Genomic DNA, 12673 nt, shown 5'->3' with positions numbered 1-12673 from the left:
ACTTAATAAAACATATAATTCAGTGCAATTAAACTATCAATTTAAGTAAAACAAAGTAAGCTTGGATATGACAACTACTACAGTTTTGAAATTTTTCAGGAAATACATACAAGACAAAAAAAAATCATGGCTTCATAGCTAAAATACATTTTCATTGAGAACAATGCAATTTAAGTCTCCATTTTAAATATACAATATTTCAGCAATGCTGAAGTGTATCCAGAACTGCATGCTCATTACCCAATTAAGCAACAACATTTCATTAACCCCTATCTATGCTATTACACTTAAAAGAAGAATCTATTTTAATTGTGGAAAGGATAGGCTTCTGTATCCTATTATTATACTGTTCATCAACAACAAAAACCTTCCTATGACCTACAGTTAGAATAAAGAAATCACAAAAGCAAAGGGCAATAGACTCTCTATTCCTTTCTCAAAAAAAAAAAAAATTAAAAAATCAGAATACAACTAAAACCTGCTCTGACTGAAAACATGACATGTCATTCCACTTCTGCTAGGTTGAAGATATCTGCCTCTGTGAAGCTCTTCAAAACACTATTTCTTCAGGTTAATGTGTTCTCCCATCCACTCTGTTTTCACCTTCCAATGTGTCATTCTTCCAATGCTACATTTTCTCTGTACCCTAATAATGACACTGGAAAGGCAGAATTAAAAGCCATAAGGATAAAGAATGCAAACATATGTAACTCTGCATATAAAAATAGCATGGTAAAACATCAGTACTGATAACTATGGAGGAGCATCATCTGTATCCTATGAAAGGTGTCCTACAAGTGACAACTGCCACTGGCAGTTTAAGTTTTATCATGGAAAACCCAGTATGCCGTAGGATAGAGATGAGAAGAGTAAAACACCAACTTGTTACTGTATCTTGGTTTCCTTCTAATAAATAGGGAGAAAGACAGAGTTCTGACCAAAATAAAAACAGGAATCCAGAGAATATGGACACATTAAAGAACTTTTTTGGAAATAGAGACACCGTTTTGGTAATCACTATGAGAAATAATTTCCATGTAACCTAATCAGGCAAGTCAAAGCAGGTGATCAAAAAGACTACACAACAGTCTTAAAAAGCAGTCAGAGTCTCTTCAGCCATTACAGAGTGTAAACTGTGAGCAATTCCTTATAACCCAGGAGAACTACACCACAGGAAGGGAGCTCAAGCATGGACCTGGAGTCACAGAAAGAGAGGAAATGCCAATCAAGCAACACTGACATATTAATTGACTGAGAGCAATCACTGCGGTGCTTTTAGGTGTCACTGAAAAATGCCCTTCCTGGATTTCTCTACCTCATGTGATCTTGGCCTTTATATATTAGCTTAAAAATCACTTTCATTATTTTCATGAAGCTAAAACTGAAACAGATCACAGGCCATGTAAGGCACTCATAATGTTTTAGTGTTATTTTGTATGAATGAGGAAATGAACTAAATTGAAATAATGCACCCCATTTCCAGCATAACTACAACAAAACATCTCTTTTTGAATAACTACATGAGAAAAACATGAAAAAAAAAACCCTGCCTTATGCCTCTAGCCAACATAATTGTATCTGCACAAGAAAAAAGAAAACAGTTCTCTTTTATCCTATTCTTCCCAAATATAGAGAATACTTCACGCTCTGTAAATACAGGCTATTATGGCATATTCTTTTCTACCTATATTCTTTATATATACAACCTAGAGGTCAAAAAATACAAAAGCTTTTTCCAATCCTTGCTAAAATATGTTGTTGTGGTTTCTAATCATGTGCTATTGAGTCCCCTGATTCACCTTTTGTAGTGTTGGTGTGAAGAAGGGAAAGAGGCTGCCTAATGGAAGATAAGGAGTTAGGATCCCTGTGTGGTAAAATTAGTAGAGCTCTTACAAATTCCTCAGGGCAGAAAGGAATCTTTTAGTTTAGCACTATGTACAAATTATTTTAAAGATGTACATTCTGAAAAGGGGCTGGTAATAAGATGATAGGCCCATTGACACCTTCAACTTCCAGCAGCAATTTCCTTCCATAGTCTATTCAGCTCTCTCCACCTGCTCTCAGATGCAGCCCCCTTGCTCAGCCTCCTTGAATCCTTGTTCTAGGCACACTATCTTCTGTCTTTGAAACCAGTCTTTAGTTCTAGTTTGCAGTATATATCTCAAAAACTTTCATTTCTACCGTCAGCATGAGGCATTGCTGGGAACACAGGGTCCACAACCCAGATTCAGACCCAAACCCACCCCCAGCAGAGCATGCAAAAGCAATTAAATTCTAGAAAAGATCTGTTCAGTGGAAAGTATACTCAGCAAAGGCTGAATTATCAAGGAATTTAGCATATAAAATTCCAATGGTTAAGAAATCAGACACTTACATTGCCAAGGGGAGTTGATTTGCATCATTAAGTTGTTCTTTTCTTGGCTTCTTTTGTGAACCTGCCCTGAGGGCCATATCAAAAATGCAAACCATAGGAGCTCAATCTAGTAAGGACAACTCCTATGGCATTTTAATTCAATAGTACAGGTAACTGTTGAAATATCCCGTATTTTTATCCAATTTCTATCTCTCAATAAGATCAGCAAAGAAAATCAGCTATGTCTCTCAGAAGTCAGATTGTTAAAGCTGGTAGTTTGAGCAGTCTATAACACTCCAAAACTTTTCATCTTCACCACCATTTATTGTTATTACAGAAATTTGAAAAGAATACCACACAGAACCTAATTTGTATTGTTTAAAAACCACTCTAATAAAACTAATTACAAAAGCATATTCTGGAATTAAGCATATGCTCATTTCTCTGTCTGAAATACTAATCAAATAAATTGCAGTAGGAACTAGATATGGTAAAAAAAATCAAATATGCATTTTGCATTTATACTTTCACCATTTTTGTCAGCACAAAAAATGGGGATTTCTTTTTGGTTTCTTTCTTCACATGTTTTAGTACTTTAAAAGAAATACTTGTTCCAATCAGTATTTCATGATTTCAGAACACACAAACTGATAAGTAAAGCTCCAAAGGTGACACTAGGAAGTTAAAACTCACACGATGGATAAATTGAGATTTCATCTTTTTTTTGTCTCTTTTTTGCTTGTACCATAGACTCCAAGAGTGTTGAAGTGCTGAGTGGCAAGCATGAATGTTAAAACCTTAATCAACCTATTTCTATGGGGAAAAAGGAAAAAGATTGTATCTTTTGGGATGACATGCTGGTGTTTTTGTGAATGATTTTACTATTTTTGATTAAAACTGTAGACCATCTAGAAAAGGCAATGAGCCTTGCTGCACTATCATTGCCACCACTGAAGTTACAGAAATGTTGAAGTTCTTTGATGCCAAGCACATCTTGAACATCATTACAACTCCTTGTGGTATGTGCTGCCCCTGGGTGCCAAACTTGGGAACGTTGCCAATGGTTTGCTAATCCTGAGGCCACCTGATGGAAGGGCACGACACAATGGTCACACCTGAAGCTGCAGCAGGAATCTGCTAGCAGGTATGGGAAGATGAGCTACTCTGAAGGATGGGAAGATGAGCTACTCTGAAGGATCAGGACTGACTTTAAAAATATATAAATAAAAAGAGCTATGAAATACAGTCATTCTGAGTCATTTTCTGTGCAACAGGCTTTCTGAACCTTGATCATCACCTACACGAGTCTTCCACTGGAAAACCTTAAAGAAAGATAAAACTACCAAGCTTGAGGTCAAAACAACTGGAAAGTGTTCTTTTGGGGGATGCAAATATTCATGCTGAAAGAAAAACACTTTTTAACTTGTATGTTTGGGCAACTCTAGTCTGCACAGTTTTATGCTTTGACTGTTTTTTGCGGCGTTTGATACTGTCTTTATCTTTCATATTAACCATATGAAAATAATGTCAAATCCACCTATTCTCAAATGTTGCCACTCCTCCAATATTTGGACATCCCATGGTTTGTTGACAGGTGACTTAAAAGTACAAGTTTCCTACAGTATAAAATTCATAGCAAATTTTATATGATTTACACTATTATTCAAGGCACTGCTTTTTTGTTGGGTGGAACTGAAATACATTCAATAGCTAACATTCAATAATCATGAAACCAAGTTGAAAGAAAATGCATCAACATTAATTAAAAACAAAACAAAAACAAAAACAAAAACCTGGCTTAAGTTTGTTCTCTAGTGCTCCTTGCCTTTATGAATTAAAATTAATTCCATCTCTTAAGATCTCAAGTCTTACAACTACAAAGGAAAAGAGTATATTGTGATAAGGTTCGACTCCTTTCCATTATTTTCCTCCTTCACTTCTGGGAACCTTCTAAAGTGGCCTAGTCATGTTCATATCCTTTTGGAAATGCTTATTCATTTTTATCAGCTCTTCATGGAAACCTCTTCATTTATATCATGCTCTTCATAAAAGTCATAAGACAGAAGAGCACTGTGATCTAAAAATAAAAAAAATATTAGCATAGAACTGGAAGATTGACCTTGAAATCATACAAATAAAGGAACTACTTAAAGACAACCCATAAACCAAACTAAGATCTTAAAAAGGAGCTAATGATGATGAATCTGCCTCCTCACCATCACCACCCCTCAACCCCCCCCAAAAATACTATGAATTAAAAACCTTAAGATTGCAAAGATAAAAACTAAGCAATAAAGACTGTGCCTCTTTCTAGTTCATCAGCCACTGTGACCTAGTTAGATAACCCTTTGCTCTCCAATAAGAGTTTAATAAGATTTTTATTGCTTGATCATAAGACCAAGAAACACAAAAAGATATTGGATAGATTGTAAAGCCAAATATAGCTGCACAGTCAGTTTGTCCAACATCTATTCTTTAAGTCACGGAATATTGTCTCCTTACTCCTGTAGGCAAATTACTTTTGTTTGAATACTGCAAACTTTTCTTCAAATGTTCCAAGATTCACAATAAAACTAGAGAAGTTGGCCCAGCAGATCACAAATACATGTGAGTCAAGGAATGCAGGTCTGGACTGAGACGCGTGTGTGGGACTCAGCCAGTTCCTCGTGTTCATTTGACACATAAAACAGTTGGTCAATGACATCATATTTTCCAATCTAACCTCCTTCTTGGGGCTGGGCAAACATTATGCCATATATATATTACACAAACAGACACAGAAACTGGTTACCTTCTTATCAATGATTCATAGCTATGATCTAGCCATCTTAATAAAGATAATTACATTTTTTGCAATTATACCAACCTTGAAACATAAAATTCATTTAACAACACAGATTATTAGCATGGCCCAAGAACCTTCTTCTTGATTCTCACACAAGAAAATTGACAGCTTAAATTCTGGCAAATGGTGTTAAGGGATACAATTTAATTGAGAATTATACTCAGGCACTATCCTTGCTAATGCAAACTTGTCCTCAAGAAAAATGCAACTCTTCAAAAGCATCATGTGATTCTGCAATGGGAAATAAAATCAGGTAAATCATAGCCTCTTTTCTTGACATAAAATGGGTCCAATAATAACCATATTTACTGGAAATAAAGCCACCTCTTCGTTGCAAAATGAGGACAAGATAATTTACTTAAGAAACAAAGGATACAAGTGAGAACTTTTTTCTAAAATTAAGGAAAAAAAAAAGCACTAAGTTCCAGGGGAAAAAAAAATCAAGAAATAGAAGAATGATAGAAGTATGATGTAGTGAACCACATCCAAGAAAGAAGAGTAAAGAAAGAAAAACATTTTTAAAAAACACTAGCTCGTGATTCAAGAAATGTTTTTTTTCTCTCCCTTAACTTGCCTGTCCATAAATTTAGGCTGCCCAAAGATCTCCTGCCCTGATAAAACTTGGATTCCAGAATAAGAATCCTGCCATAGCAAGAGCTTACAATACACACTACAGAGAAATGACAGATGAAATTAGGTTAAAGAGCTGGAAGGAAGCTTTTTAAATATACTATAACAACACATTTTTTTACAATGAAAATTGTTGAAAAAGAATTCCTTCACTTACTGCAGCTGCAAAACCACAATATTTAACTACACTCTGGTTTCTTTTTGATATTTCCTTTTGTAATATTTCAAAGTCTCCCCTTTTACATGTAAAATACCTGTTGAGATCACGACCCAACCCAAAGAGTTTTCCTATCTATAAAATGTGTGAATTTGGTTTTCCACCATGCATCTTCTTCTGTGCCATGAAGACCACAGTTCATATTTAGGCTATTCTACATCTCCATAATATATATAAACTCAGCTTTTCTTCACTACCAAAATTATTTAAAGCTGCAATAGAATAAAAACCATAACCTCCAGCCACCCTTCTGCCTATTCAAAATGATCAGCTGTTTTGTTTTGAAGCCACTTACATTGCATACTCTATGCTGCAAACTAAGCTAGGTCGGCCCTCGCAGACACATGGAGTTACAGCTCTGCAATGAATTGCACAAATAATAGAAACATCTCAAGTATAATCTCTTCTCTGAATGTATTCCATCATGAAGAAGGAGTTCAGCACTCAGGATCAAGTACACTATTCAAGGTTAGTAGACAATAATGCAAGGAGAGAGGAGAGAGACTATTTAAAAATAAAAAGGGAATCACTTATGCACTATTCCCATATTTACTACTTGTAGATAAAAGTATATCTCACTTTTATTGAATTATTTGCCAGCTTCCTCCTTCTTTTAAGTATGTGTACATCCCTCTGTCTCAATGACTAACTTTTCTGTCATGATTCATCTAGACAGAGATAAAGCTCTCGAGCTGTTGGCTCAGTTGGTGTGTGATTAAGTTTATGGCCCCATTCCTGCACTGGAAGCCACAAACACCTTTTCATTACTATTTGATCAGTAACTTGAGAGCCACAGATGGGAACCACTATGGAAACATGAGCAATTATTATGGAGACCAACAAAGCTAGAATGGACATCTTCATGAGGTACCATCTTTCTTTAGCTTCTCTCTTTTTACCAAAACAGCTTTCAACAACAATTTCAGTAAGACTCCTTTATTGAAAGCTCAGGCTGGCACTGGAAAATCCAGGTATCTGCAAACGTTTTTCTGCTTTGTTTTGTTTTCCTATCGACCTCACTGGAAAAGCAGCGGAGAATTTGTGTCTGTTCGGTGACCATGCAGGACTGAAAGGTAATGTGCTTTCCCAGAAGTACCAGGGGACACTTTGGTCTCTGAAACGTGAACAGGGCAATTCCTCAGACTCTCCTAAGACTTACTGCCTTGTAGGGGTCACTTCAACAATGATGAACCCTGAACGATTGCTCCCTGCCAGGGAGACTCTTCAGACCATTCCTCTTCAGACCCTCCCAAGGACAGTGTGCTAGCAGAGGTCAAGTAAAGACAATTATGGAGGACTATTTTCGTGGCTCTGTTACTACTTATACCGGCACCTCTGTACACAAGCATTAACTAAAGCCAACAGCGTTTCGAGATAATAACGCCAGAGTCGCGGAACTCGGAGCAGCCCAGAGCACGGAACAGCAGCTGGCACGGAGCAATAGTGGCTCCATCCAGATCCACCTTCTCCAAGGTCACCTCGCTCAGAGCTTCTTGCAGGCCCGTGCCTGATGACGGCAAGCGCGGCGGCACGGCTTGTACACCGCTGTTCTCCGCCCACATTTCCCGGCTCCGCTTGCCGGGGCGGGGGCCGCGGCTCCGCTCGGGGTGGGCGCGCTGGCAGGCTCGCCGCCCCGCGGGGATGCGCGCAGCGGCGCGGGGGCGGGATCGCGCCTCGCTCCCCCCAGAGCTGCGGCCTCGGCCCGGCCCCGCCGCCCGCCTCCCTCCCTGCCCCGCTGTCAGAGCTGCGCGCCCGCGTGGCAGCGGGGCACGGCGGGGCGTGCGGCGTCTCCCTGCGGTGGCTGCTTTGGTACTGGGGGACTACAGCTGCGTCCCACGCCGTGTCCTTCCTTCCGTCCGTCCGTCCGTCCATCCATCCATCCATCCATCCATCCATCCATCCATCCATCCATCCATCCATCCATCCATCCATCCATCCAGCCATTCCTGAGTGGGCGGCGGCTCGTGTGTGTGTGTGACTGACAGGGAGGCGCGCACAGCGCGGGGGCAGCCGCTCGCACTCAGCCCGCCGGGGCCACGCCGGCGCGCCCCGGCTGCGGCAGCCACTTCTCCGTCCCCCGGAGCCCTCCCCGGTGGGGACAACCTCAGCGGCCTCGCTGCTCGTCCTCCTCCTCCTCCCTCCTGGCGGGTAGGTTACATTACCTGGTCTCTAGCTCGGACTGGATCTAATCCCGCGGCCGCCGCCGGCTCGTCTCCCGGCCGCGGGGGTGAGTGGGGGAATTAATTTATTTATTTTCCATGAGGTGTCCTCTGCAGCGGAGTAGCGGCGGGAGAGCCCGGGCCGGGCGGCAGGGAGGGAGGCCCGGGTGCTGCTGTCCCGGGGGTGCTGCCGGGGAGCGGCCGAGGCGTTCAGCACCGGCGCGGGGGGGCGGGGGCTGCAGAGGAGACGCCTCCCGGGCTGCCCAACCCGGCTCCGCGGGGCTGGCGGGGGCGCGGCGCCCGGCCCGGGGAGAAGGGGATGGAGCCAGCGCCAGTGCGGGAGGTGGGACGGGACGGGATGTACTGGGCTGGGGCGGGCGGGCAGCACCGGGCCCTGTGTCCCTGGGGCCAGCCGTGAGCGCTCCCCGCCCACCTGCCCGCCCCGCCGCACCCGGAGCCCCCTCGAGCGGAGCCGCGGCCGGGGGACGCGAGGGCGCCTCACTTCTGTCAGCGCGAAACGCGTCCATCCCCCCCGTCCCACCCCGATCTCCTCTTCAGCACTGAGGGTGCCAAGTATTTCACATTAAAGGCAGTTCGCGCTCTCTGTTGCACCGAAAGTCTAAAAGTGTATCGGTTTCCCCGTGCTAGGGAAAAAATAAAAAGTAAATTAACCGAATTCGTTTTGTGCTCAACGCAGGACCTTCGCCTTCTGAAACGGGAACTGAAATTTGCCTCGTCAGCATCGAGTTGCTGATGAAAATTTTGGTCACCTCAGCATTTGCCGTCTTTTTGTCTCCTTAAGAAAAAAAAAGTTATGAGAAGTGTTTTGTACGTATGGAAAACATATTTATGGAAGTGACCGCTAAATTATGCAGAAATCCTGTCCTTAAGGCTAAAATGCTGTAAGGAAATAGGTAAACATAATCATAATTAATTGCATAATTAAAGCCTTTACTATATTACCTAGTCTTGTCTAAAGGTTGCACATTAAGTGCAGTATTTGAGTTTTGTGACAAGACTAGAGAAATTATAGTTGTTAACATTGTGTTGTGAAATGTACAAAAGGAAATGTTAGTATCATATTAAAAAAAACAAAACAACTTGATTTCAAGCACTTTGTTAGAGCTTTATGATCAAGGTCATTACAGGCATGTTAGGAGCTGAGACTGCCTGTGCATGGACAGGAGGAGAACTTGGGCTGTAGTTGGGAGTAATGCAGTTTCCTGAGCTGCTAGTAAAGGAAGGAAAGACTTGAAGTTGTGCCGTTTATTTTTGTATGTTTATTTTGTATTAATAACATTTGAATCCCTTTGCTAAAATCAGCCACAATTAACAAAAAGTTTTGAAAAATAATCTGGAAAGGAGCATATCACCCCTCAAAAAACTAGCGTCATGAATGGCAATAACATGAAAGAATCCATCCACAGACAACTGCTGTCTGAAGCACAAATTAATAGAAATCAGGTTTCTTTGTCTACATTTCTTAATAATTGATTTGCTTTTATGTGAGAAGCATTAGGAGCTTTTCTATGTTTTAAACTGTAATCATTAAATCAGAAGACACAGACCTGGAAGTATCAGTAATGTAACATTTAAGTATTCCTTCATTCTTTAGGATGTTATTGTTATTATTTATGTATCGTCCATTTCCAGGCCAAGTTTTTCAGATTCAGGAGGGAATACTTTGTCACATGTCTGTAAAGCAGCCAGCTCTCTACAGTCTCTGGGCAGATTCTGGCATTGTACTCATAAGGAACAGTAAGTAGTTCACTGGTAGAGAGGGCAAACACTGTTCTTCCTGAAACAAGCTGAGCAGCGTGGAGTCAATTTGTGACATTGCATAAGCTAAGTAGTACTTGAGTTATATATCTGAGTCCAGGGGCAGTTTTAGGAGCAAACACGGTGACTGCCAGGGCAGCAAGTGGAAGTCAAAGTTGTATTACTTAGGTAGCAATATCAGTCATCTCTTGTGCAAGTGTGTCAAAGGAGCCCATGCCCAGCACACTCATAGTCACAGTGTCTGTCCTGGCAGCCAGCTGCACTACAGGCTTTGGAAGTCCAAGGACCCATGAGGGGCCCACTAAGCCTGTTGGAGGGAAGAACAGACACTAAGCCAAGACTCTTGGACATGCAAGCAAAGACAGCTTGGGTACTGATGGCCATGGTCAAACTCTTCCAGGCAAGCCCACAATTACAGGGTAAATTAAATTGTTGAAATTAGGATGAAATTGGATGTAAAATCTTTTGTTAAAAAAAACTTCCGGTGCTGAAATCAAAGTTGTGTACATGACATGACAGCAGTACAAAGCTGTCTGCCATATTCAAACACTTTTTATGCCCTGAAGAAAACTGTAGGTCATATAGGACCTCAGACAGTTCCTGTGAAATGCAAAGCATGCCTACATTGCCCTTTACAATAAAATAGTAAAAAGTTTGCATGCTGTTTTATATCATTTTAGGAAAGTCATTTTCAAAGAGAGCTGAAAAATAAAAACATGAAGATAGAAATGATACCTGGTTTTCATTGCGTACTTCTATTTCTTCCATGGATATGCCCTTACTAAAATAAATATATTTATATATAAATAAATATTTTTTTAATTTATAAATGTGTACTATATATTACACACAATAAATTTACACAGTGTAAAATTTATAATTTTACACTTATATGTGCTAAGGTGCATCACACAGGCAGTATTTGCTGTACCACATAGTACATACAGCATGCTGTGTGTAACAGTGATACATACAGTGCAAGTTGATGTATTCTGTGCTTGTAAATAAATTTGTATTTATATTATACTGCATATATTACCATCTATATAGAAATAGCAGATTGGATTATCATATGTTAACCATTACATAAACATCTTCTGTATATACCTATGTGCCTCATGCAGCTTCTTTCAATGCCTCTTTTCAGACACTCTCTGTAGGAAAGGTGATCTTAATTGACTCACTGTTGCTGTGTGCTCCATTGCATTTGGTGTTTTCTAGTGCAAGGCAGTGTCAGAACATAAGCCAGCTGCAGGTGTAACAGTGTGGGATTCTGGCCTACAGTTGGCACAAGTTCAGATACAGCATGCTGTGTCCAGCCTGCTTAAAGGCACAAAGATTACCATGAGCCTTCAGACTAGAAGTTCATACATGAATTAATTTTTTACTTGGATTTTGATTGTAGTGATATCATGTTTTAAGTGAATACACTCCTCTGTGAGTGTCTGTAGAGTGAAGGCGCTGAAGTGATTTGGTTCTCAGTTGTAGATTGAAAAACCCTGTTGGCATTCTGCATCTTTCCAGTCTTGGTGCACCTTTGCTGTCGGAAGCCCATTACTTAAATTAGAAATGTTTAATGAAAGGTAGCAATTAATAATTTTTGAGGGAATTTTAAGAAGCTACTAAAGGTCCAGAGCTCTGTATGCATGTGTGTGTGTCTGTGTGTGGGAGTGTGGCATTCTATATTTTTCAGTGAGCTAATTGTTAAGAAGAAATTAAATCAACTAATATGTGTATGAAAAGAGCCACATCTCTGGTTGTTAATTTTGTGTCCAAAATTAGACTTAGATAGATTTTTGTGAGGTTGCATGTTAAACACTATCATGTTTTGGTTGTAACAACTTGAGGGTTTTTTTAGTGATATTAATATAAAAGACTTTTAAATACTTTTTTTTTTTTTTTTCACTTGAGAAAAAGAAAATGCTACAAATGTTGAATATTTGATGGTACTTTCTGTTAGTCTCTCCACTAACTGTTTGGGTAAGTCCCCTACTGGAATAGTCCCTTTTCCCCACATGCCACTTGTCAAACAGTTTTAGCTGAATCCAAAATTTTACAGGTCCTCTTCTAAGCTTAGAACTTCTCTGCTACATTACAGGTTATGTCTTCTTGTCCCAGAGTCTGAATCTAAAGGAAGCATGTTTATGATCATGTGTTGTTCTGGCCCACATCAGATTGCATTCTGATTATGTTCTATTTTTCCTGCACTGATTTTGGTTCCATAAATACACATCTCAAACTTCTCTCATGTCCATAAGCAGGCTGGTGTGGTGTGTATTCTTGTCATCTCCAAGTGATACACAGGATAATAACATGAGTATTATATTGGCAAATCATCTAGGCCACCTTCTGGAAGCTTTCTATCAACTGCTAGTAATTGTCAGCCTGTGTCTCACTCCACCTTCATTCATACACACAGGTAGCTCTGTCACTAGCATAACATTTAATCCTAGTCCTGTTAGTGAAAGAGATACATGTGCTTCAAGTTTTGTGATAAAATTCATATAAATATAACTAGAACATAGAATTCTATGATAACATATAGCCAGAGCATGTCTTTCCATTGAGGTCAGTTTTCTCTGTAACCATCAACCATGCCCCAATCAAATTGTTTTCTTTTGCAGCTCACGGTGACACAGAACACAGCACAGTGTAACTACAGGAGCAGACTCAACTGTGAAAGATCTCTA

The 12673-nt window shown here is 40.3% G+C and overlaps 1 protein-coding gene across 1 annotated transcript in view; it reads right to left on the bottom strand.

Moving 5' to 3' along the window:
- Nucleotides 1–8422, bottom strand: part of SLC16A7 (solute carrier family 16 member 7) — an 80394-nt gene extending 71972 nt beyond the window's left edge. Inside the window, exon 1 of the mRNA XM_030238243.2 lies at nucleotides 8208–8422. The gene's annotated coding sequence lies outside the window, so the exon portion shown is untranslated. The remainder of the gene's footprint in view (nucleotides 1–8207) is intronic.
- Nucleotides 8423–12673: the final 4251 nt, after the last annotated feature.

This window comes from Serinus canaria, chromosome 1A, assembly GCF_022539315.1.
Source record: "Serinus canaria isolate serCan28SL12 chromosome 1A, serCan2020, whole genome shotgun sequence".
NCBI lineage: Eukaryota > Metazoa > Chordata > Aves > Passeriformes > Fringillidae > Serinus > Serinus canaria.
The sequence above is the reverse complement of the archived record's forward strand: the minus strand, read 5'-3'. Positions and strand labels throughout refer to the sequence as shown.